General features: G+C 31.2%; 2 long non-coding RNA genes across 2 annotated transcripts in view; both read right to left on the minus strand.

The window, feature by feature from the left end:
* The window catches only part of LOC139527130 (uncharacterized), a 46,507-nt gene extending 41,588 nt beyond the window's left edge, over positions 1 to 4,919 (minus strand). The window contains exons 1-2 of the long non-coding RNA XR_011665277.1: positions 4,875 to 4,919; positions 4,279 to 4,355 (exon numbers count right to left, since the gene is read on the minus strand). This is a non-coding gene — a long non-coding RNA (uncharacterized lncRNA). The remainder of the gene's footprint in view (positions 1 to 4,278; positions 4,356 to 4,874) is intronic.
* Positions 4,920 to 7,655: 2,736 nt separating this feature from the next.
* LOC139527131 (uncharacterized) lies at positions 7,656 to 9,638 on the minus strand. The gene is made up of 2 exons (XR_011665278.1): positions 9,480 to 9,638; positions 7,656 to 8,247 (listed from the first exon to the last, which is right to left on the minus strand). It is a non-coding gene; the product is annotated as an uncharacterized lncRNA (long non-coding RNA).
* Between the last annotated feature and the right edge of the window lie 521 nt (positions 9,639 to 10,159).

Below are 10,159 nucleotides of genomic sequence, written 5' to 3' on the forward strand. Positions count from 1 at the left end.
TGTGAGTGCCAATGAGACAACAATTTAAAAATTAAACCATTATAGGTTAAAGTACGGCCTTCAACACGGAGCCTTGGCTCACACCGAACAACAAGCTATAAAGGGCCCCAAATTACTAGTGTAAAACCATTCAAACGGGAAAACCAACGGTCTAATCTATATAAACAAAATGATTATTTAATAGGAAATGTCAATTCATTTTTCCTGGACAGGGGGAAAGCATTAGGGGAAAGGGGAGGGGAAGTAAACAAATTGTTGATTTCCCTTGAAAATAAGAGGGGAATGAAATATGACATTCCGTTTAAAAAACATATATCTTCTTAGTTATCAAAAAATAAATAGTTTAATTAGTTGCTGAATAAAATCACAAAAAGAAAGTTTTTAATTCTGTTGATTTTTGCTCCCGTCAATCAAATTGTCTGCAATATTTTTTTAAGTACAGTCTCACTCTTAAATCTTCATTATAAACAGCTGCATTGTTAATAAAAGGGTGCGCATATATATTGTTTTTATATTGGCTACATATTATGTCCTTGGACAAGCTGTACTTGGCCACTGATACATTGTAGCTGTCTTGGGAATTTGGCGTTGTCTCATCATCGACTCTGAAGTGCCTGTGTTTAAAACTTACGTCTGCCATCTTTCAGTCTGAAGTGTGGGAATATATATTAAAATCAAAATCTTGCGATAACTAAGGCGTCTAGAGCAAATCATTGCGATAACTAAGACGTCTTGTTGTTAGATATAGCGAAATATTGCGATAAATAAGGCGTCTTGTTATTTATAGCAAATAATAACGACAAATAAGGCTTCTTCGTTTTAATTATAGCAATACATTGCTCTAAATATGGTGCCTTGTTGTTAGATATAGCGAAACTATTGCGATAAATAAGTCGTCTTATTACATAAAGCAAATTCTTGCGATAATTAACTCTTCTTACTGTTAAATATAAAAAATCATTGTGCTAAATAAAGTGCCTTGTTGTTAAATATAGCGAAATATTGCGATAAATAAGGCGTCGTATTGCAATATACAAAATATTATCGCGATAATTATCATATATGGTTTAGTTATAAACAATAATACAAGGCAGCTCCAGGCTTCCGTAGATATCTCTATTAATTAACAAGATCTCTTCTTAAGTATTAAAATATCTTTAATTTTTATAAGATATCTTATTTAATTTGAAAGTAAATAAGATATCTCTATTAGTTTATAAGATATATCTATTATTTTGTTAAGATATCTTATTAAGTAAATAGGATATCTCTATTAGTTTTTAAGATATCTCTATTTCTTAAAGATATCTTATTAAGTAAATAAGATATATCTATTATTAACTATATAAAAGATAGTTTATATAGTTAATAAGATATCTTATATAGTTAATAAGATATCTTAAAAATTAATAGAGATATCTTATATTTTAAATAAGATATCTTATATATTTAATTAGATATCTTTATAAACATTTTAATAAGATATCTTATTTAATATATAAGATATCTTATTTAATAAGTCAGATATCTTATTTAATAAGTCAGATATCTCAATTAATATATAAGATATCTCATTTTGTTATTAAGATATCTCAATTAGTTTTTAAGATATATTATTTAACTAAGTAAGATATCTCGAAATTGAATAAATATAATAACGGCGTGTCATAGACAATGCAGTGATTATAGTAAATTTCAAGAATTTTATTTTACGAATAGTTCGTGCAATATATCAGAATAGTTTTTCAACCGTTTGGTTAACATAGGAAGGAAGTGACGATGGCCCTAAATGCACTAATGATGTCAGTAAAATATTTTTTGACGGAAATGCAACGAAATTGAACCTGGTCTAATGACTTTAAGATTTGCGGTGCACAGAATCGGTTTTATAGTACTAGTTGACTTTGAGAGAGTGAAACATAATTATGATGGTCCAACAACAGGTTATCTAATTCGTCTGAAAATTTCAGGGTAGATAGAATTTGACCTGATAAACAATTTCAATCCATGTACGATTTGCTGTTAATGCTTTGGTTACAGATATATAAGCCAAACTCTACATTGTATCCCTATGTTCTATTTTTAGCCATGGCGGTCATCTTCGTTGGTTTCCTTGGTCACCGGACACATTTTTAAACTAGATACCCCAATGATGAGTGTGGCCAAGTTTGGTTAAATTTGGCCGAGTAGTTTCAGAGTAGACGATTTATGTAAAAGTTAACGACAGACGATGGACGCCAAGTGATGTGAAAATCTCAGTTGGCCCTTTGGGTCAGGTGAGCTAAAAATGGGAAAAGTATCCAAATCATAAATTTAAAAAAATGTTAATACAATCTCCTTACTACATGTTTATTGTATACATCGTGAACGGTATCTAAGAGATTTAACAATATCAACGATGTTGACACACTATGGTGCAAACATAGTTAAAATCGTGATGGTACCATGATATCGTTATTTCATTGTAAAGATCGCAATTGTACCAAGATATCTTAAATTTCGCGGATGTTATTTAAATTTTAATTTTACACATTTTCGAAGCTTTATTGCATTTTTTTTTGGAGGGGTATATATGCACTACAATAAACACAACTGTTATGCATTAGTTTTTTATCTGAATTTGCTGAAAATCCCGGGATCCCCTCAAACTTGTGTACATCGCATAAATAAATTACGAAAGTAGTTTCGGAAACACGTTCTATCAAAGTGTAAAGTAAGAGAAAAATTCTTCTTGACCATAGATTTGCAAATCATATAAGAATTATAACAGTGTATATGTTGTGTACAAGTTGTAATGTTGTACAAATTATAATTTGTACAGATTTTTTGTACAAGTTATCAGTGTTTATGACCTGCTGAACAAAAATGGATGATGCAAACACAGATTCTTTTGCTTCGCATATTTCTGTCATATTTTCACATCTTCATGATATAGTCTAATACTGAGCATTGATACAAAAAACATTATAAGACCACACAAAGATTTTGTATGGATATGAATAAAGTATAAGGAAAATAATAAAATTAGAATTTAAACCATTCATGTATCCTCATTTACAGTTTGGAAACAAGGAAAATACAACTTAATGTTTGGTTGAAGTATATTTATTTGAATTTAAAACATTACACTGGTACATTTTATAAGAATAACCTGTATCACCTGTTGCAAGAAGGTAGGTGTAAAAAAACTTATAACTTGTACAAAAACCCTGTACAAATATAATTTGTACAAACTTACACCTTGTACACAACATATACATTGTGATGTTAACGATGTAGACAATATATGACATACGTCTTACAATGTATACGATGTTGACACAATATCGTGATAACATCGAAAATATTGCAAGGTCGACATTTTTACATTGTGCACTGGACATGAATGAGTTTTACAGTCGGGCATTAGCGTGTTAAACGATTTTTGAACAACAAAAATCAGCGTTCGGACTTATGAGAACAGTCCTATAGTATCTATAAATACAGGGAAATAAGAAAAATTTAAAACGTATAGCATAGAATTTATTAGGATCTTGGTACAAATATAACATTTTTTAAATATATCAGTGTGTATAACACCGACTTTTCTTTAACTTAAACATATACAAATGAAGGTTAATTTGACATAAAACATTCTGAACTTCTCAACTTGTTATTATGTTGGCTGGATGCGGCCATTTCGCTCTTTCGTGTTTTCTTCCTTCACTTTGCAAATGCGAAATCGGAAAATCGGGAAATCGAGAAAGCGAAATCGAGTAATTGAGAAATCGGGAAATAGGGAAATCGAGAAATCGGGAAATGGAGAAATCGAGAAAGCATAAACGCAAAATGACTTTTTTTACTTGTTTTTGCTTTCTCGATTTCCCTATTTCCCGATTTCTCGATTTCGCGTGAAAGTGAAAGGAGAAAACGCGAAAACGCGAAAAAGGAGAAATGGCCTCATCCGGCCACCATATGTTATAGATGCAAATGGTAGAAATATGTATTTAAAATCCCTAAAACCATCCATGTTATTATGTAAGGTAAACTGATGTCGTCTTTATTTTTAATCAATTGGTTTTAAGACTTTCCAAATTGAACAAAACACCGGGAGAAATATGAACATTGCATAACAGCCGTAACTACTGCCAGTTTATTTAAGTGTCATTGAACTGCATGAACCGTTTTCCTTTATGGATCGTCAGCAGTTATGGAGGTTCGTCATAAACAATTAAACTTGTATATCCCGGAGAACTTTTGAATAAATAAATTTATGAATATCATTTTTTGGATTTTTACCTGCAGTGGACCAGGATTAGTCTCCACATCTCCACAAACCAGCAGAAAACCCAAAGCACCATCATGGTCTTTTTCACCTGGACAAAGAAATTGAAAACATATTTAAAATAAACACATGTTTATATTCGTCATTCATATTGTAATTTGTTACATGTAAACACATTTTTTGGTCTGTTCAGTCAAACCCCAAGTATACTTAAAACGTAAAGCCTTTATATCATAACACTAGGAATGCATGCATTTATTTATCTCATTAATCTCATTCAAAACAAAATAATAATTCAAATTTAGAAAATCATAATAATAACCACTAATTCAGTGCTTGTCGTTCAAGTGTTACATTTTTGTTTTTAGTTCTTTTTTTTTATATAAATAAGACCGTGAGTTTTCTCGTTTGAATTGCTAAATACATGGTCATTTCGGGGACTTAAATAGCTGAATATGCGGTATGGGCTTTATTCATTGTTTAAGGCCGTACGGTGAACTTGTTTAAGTCTGTGTCAATTTGGTCTCTTTTTGTCTTATTGGCAATCATACCACATCTCCTTTTTATATACTTTTATTTCATAATCATAAACTACTGAGTATATACTTACAATGTCCATACACCTGTGTCGTCATGCAGTATCCGTATCTGAAACAAATAATGATCTACATGAATACATTTGTAAAACAACATTCTGGAAAAGTCATCTCATATTCATCAGTGTGTGCGTTTGTATCTTACCTGCGTGACAACAACATTATAATATCTTACCGTACAAAGTTATATCGAGAAACAGGCAGAAGATGTTACTAATACAACTGGATGCAGAACTTTATTATACTGCTTGAGATAATTGTGTCGGCGAGTCAACTTTATTATCTAAGCAACTCGACTTCACTAGGGCAGGCATAACTACATATCATTTAGATTGGAGCCTTTTCCGTGGGCCACCATGTGAATAGCGTGTGGTAAAACATGTGTAGCATTACCATATAGGACATTGAAATTGAAACCAGTTTGGGATCTTGACCTTTGACCTGGGAAGTTGAAAATACATTACGACACACCCTCTGGGGTTCGTTGATATACATGGCAAGTATGAACTTTGAAGTCATAATGGTTCCTAAAATATAGAGCTGACACGATCTTTACCATAGGACATGGGGTTGTCAACTAAGACAATTTTTTTACCTTGACCTTTGACCTATAAAGTTGTACAAACATGACACAAGGTCTGGCATTGGTTGTACACACATGATACACCTTCTGGTATTGTCAAGTATAAAGTCTTAAATCATAGCGGTTCTCAAGTTAAAGAGTGGACACGATCTTTACCAAAGGCCATTGGTTTGTCAACTGAAACCATTTTGACCTTGACTTCTCACTTAGGAAGTTGAATCTAAACTTTGACACCAACTTTGGGTTTGGTTAATATACATGTCAAGTACAAACTTTGAAATCATACCGGTTCTTAAGATATAGAGCGGACACGATCTCCTCCATATGACATGGAGTTGTCAACTGAAACCAAAGTTCATGACCTCTACCTTTGAACAAGTTGTACAAACATTATGACAAGCTGTGATATTGGTTAATATATATTTCAAGTATAAACTTTGAAATGATAACGGTTCAACTGAACCAAAGTTTTTGTATTTTTGACCTTAGAAATAGTACATACATTATGAAACCCTCTTGTAAACTGAGCCATACAAATTTAGCAACACATTTTTTTTCAAATTTGTTTTTGTCGTTTCTCAAATTAAGTAATTAAACGGTAAAAAAGGATAATGGGGTGTCAACCAGGCCTAAAAAGGAATGAGTGTTGCCGACGTCGTTACGTGTCCGTATTACTATCTGCAACGGACTCCTAACACTTCAGTGTAATTGATTCACATTTGGTCGACGGAAAACTTCGTTTTCATCCGTTCGGCGTTTGTTCGAAATATCCAGTAAGGTGTGACCCCAGCTTTACATATCCGTCTAATGTCCGTTTTATCCGTCATTGTCCATTCTCTTCGGTCGAAAATTTAGAGCATGTTCAAAACTTTGAGCGTACGTTCAAAGTGTGAACTGTCCGTTGTCCATCCGGTTGGCGTTCGTTTTTTTAACGATTAAATGGATGTAAAACGGAATAAATACTGGACGTATAACGGATAAAATGGACGACGAACAGATGTGAAACAGATAACTGCAAATTGAAAATTTCCAGTTAAAGGTTAATTATTGGTTTGCCAGATTTCTTGAGTGCTTATTATTCATTATTGATACTAAAGTAAGAACACGTCTTCACTACCAAACAGTTGTTATTCAGGCTTGACCCTGACATCTGGTGGCATTTTGAAGAACAAACCTAAACCAGTTACACTGATTTTGTTTTAATATTTATGAAATCTACTAGTGCATGTATTATTTTTGTCGCCTTTAATTTTTCTCCATACTAGAACACACCCGTGATATCCCGGGTCCGTGACTGAATAAAAGTATATAACTATGCGTATGCCTTATTTTAGTATTGGAATTGTCATCTGATAAAGTCAGGCCGATTATAAGATGCACAGTTTTCTCTGCTTTCAAAATCTGTCTGTTTGAACCCGTCGACCTTGAACCTATCAATTATTGGTATTATTAATAATTTGGAAAACAAAAGGGCCTGGAATGGAGTATTATTTACTCAACAGTATACAGCAAAATTATAAATACACCGTTTGGTGGTGCGCCTGTCAGATGCGGAACGAACAGATAAGGTAATAGGTAACAGGTGAATATACTATTGATATCGGTGTCGGATTAGATTCGAAACTTTATAATTAACACTGGACACTTTAAATTTGCAAAACACTCATTTGCAAATCCGCCGCCGCCTCAAATAAGAGCTACAGTGTCATGTATATAACCAAAATGTGCGGAATTACATGGGATTCAATAATTTCATTTGTTTTCTACTGTTACTATTATATTTATTTTGCTATTTGATTTATAAAAACATGGGATTTTCAATATCCCATGGGACAGGGCAAAATCCCATGGGATTTACCATTATCCCATGGGATTTTGGTTAAATCCCATGGGATTTTTTTTGGTCCCATTGGATAATTGTAGTCCCATGGGATATTTGTTGTCCCATGGGACAAAAAAAATCCCATGGGATTATTATTATCCCATGGGATTTTTAATATCCCATGGGACAAAATAAAATCCTATGGGATTCAAATTATAAATATATAGATATAAATATACAGTAATGTGTATGTTACAATGTATTCTATTTGGTAGTAAATTGTTATAAGATGAATCTTTTAATTGAATATCTTTTTTCTTTGGAAATGTTAATTCAACATATTGTTCTATAACTGTTTAAAACTTAAATTTTAAACAACAAAGTAGATAATGTAAGTATCAATATATGTTTATTTATGAATTATAGAATACTTTGAAACACTATTATTTACCATTTGAAATCAATGAAAAACTCTAATATAAGGCTGAACATACTAGTACTGTAAATTCAGAAATTATTGCATGCATTTATTATTGGATTTTTGTCATTTAAGACTAAAATGAGATTTTAATTTTTTACGATTTTGAGATCAGTTTAATTCATATAAAATATTTCTAAATGGGAGTTTAAATTATTGCTTTTACAACTGTGTTGCAATTTTTGCAAATATAAACCCTCACAATAATTCTTGAATTTACAGTAGCTATTTAAGTAAATCTATTTTTTTCACAATATCTCTCCACACAAAACATTAATAGTTTCTTATCATCCAGCATTGTGTGATCTTATAGTCCACTTTTTGGTCATTCAGCACAGAACATTGACATTATTGTGGTTTCAATATCTTTTGGTATTTAAAAGATCTTCAAATCATTGACTGAGTGGTGAAAATAATAGCTGATCCAAATTTTGTCTTTGAATTTATTCTGGTCTTGTTTTTTATGTTTTCTCCATTTATTTTAGGTGATGAATTTCAATCCTTCTGAAAAAGAACCAATAAAATCTGAAGTATTATATAAAAAAATTTGCATACATGTAGCAATAATATGATTTATAATAAAAATAGCTATGCGGTATGGATTTTACTGATTGTTAAAGGTTGTCCAGTGTCATCAGTTGCTAACCTCTTACATCCTTTGGTCTCTGATGGAGAGTTGTCAAATTAGCAATATACCACATCTTCCTATTCTAATACTACTGGTATATAACAATCAATTAGTTTATTCTTCTTTAAAATATTTGGGTATTTTCCCAAGTTATATATATATCAGATATATATATAAAGATCAATGTTAAAACTTTAGGCAATTATAATAACATACTCCATTATTCACTAGAATTTTCAATATATTATACAAAATGCAGACAACAGAAACAATATATCTTGAAGCTTTTGAAGTTCTGACAGAGTTCAATTTGTGTTTAATTTCAATGTAAAAATACCTTGAAATCTTCGGACATATTGGAAATTATAACATTGATGCAAATAAATATATTGTTTTATACTTATTTTTTGTGTTGTTGGCTTGCTGTCTCATTTTACAGTTATACATACATCAATAATCTTCTTCTTTATTAAAAGTAAATATGGGATATTATTTTTATAATCTGAAAACATTACATTTCTATCGAATACCTTATTACCAAGTTCACAAACACCAACGTGTTTGTCACATACTAGTTTTAAGACATGTATAAATGTTCCAGACCATATAAGTATTTGGATCGTACGTTTACGGTCCGAAACATATAAGTATACTCTTACAGTCCGACCATATGCATACAATCAGACCATTTGAGTATACCCAGTACTTGTACTGTCTAATACCAGAGCTCAAACAAACATGTATTTTTATTTCTACTGCAATTAAACTTTTTGTATTAATCTATTAAAGATTTCAGTTATGTTGATCTGTAATGTATATTTGTTTATAATAAACTTGACCAACTTCTTAAAATTGGGCAGACTGTACGCGTAGTCTTTATACTCATATGTTCTGGAATATAAACATGATTAACAAGCATTCGACAGGATGTCATGCTAAAATCCCTTAATATTAGTACTAAATTTTGAGTATATATATATGTAAATCCACAGGCTACTTACTGAAATTCATGGCAAACACTCACCAAAAAATTAAAGAGGATACAATTTAGAGGAAGGACTGGACAGATGAATGCACAAACACTATTAAGACAGAGCATAAAACTTACCAAAAACAAGATGTTTTACATTTATTCTTCAGAAGCAGGAAAATTGAAAAGTTTTTTTTTCTTTCTCTGCTGTCCATGGTATAAACTTTAAATTCATTCATGCAAAATATGAAAATATGCAAAAGTAGGACCTTGAACCTGAGCTTATCCACATTTTGACTTTTGAGCTGCATATTTTTTTTTCTTTTCATCTTGCTGACAATCTACATGATCTAAACATAAAAAAATTATAAAAACATAATTCTAGATTAACTTTGTGTTTTTATTTTTGTTGATACAAACAATTTTTCCGAGCTTAAAAGGAAAACATCATCACAAAAAAGGAGGTCATACTAACCTCCGAAATATTTAAACAAACCAAAATTATTACTTGATTAAGATCTTGTCATAAATTAATAGCATTGATACTCTTATTTTTGAAGACCATATATATATATATGTCTTTTGCATACTTATATTCCTTTGTATGCATATTAAGATTAATTCCGTGGACTTAAATGTTAAATTAGCATGATTAATTTTACAGTTTCTCAGCTCCATGTGTACAATATGAGAGTATCTTGCAATACTGTATATTCTGATATTCAGAACATATTGTGAGGTTTTTATTAATGCAAATGAGAGCTGTATATCATTCTCATTTCTGAGACATATTTATGAGCTGAACACCAGTGCCAAAA

Source organism: Mytilus edulis, chromosome 6 (assembly GCF_963676685.1).
Source record: "Mytilus edulis chromosome 6, xbMytEdul2.2, whole genome shotgun sequence".
Taxonomy (NCBI): Eukaryota; Metazoa; Mollusca; class Bivalvia; order Mytilida; family Mytilidae; genus Mytilus; species Mytilus edulis.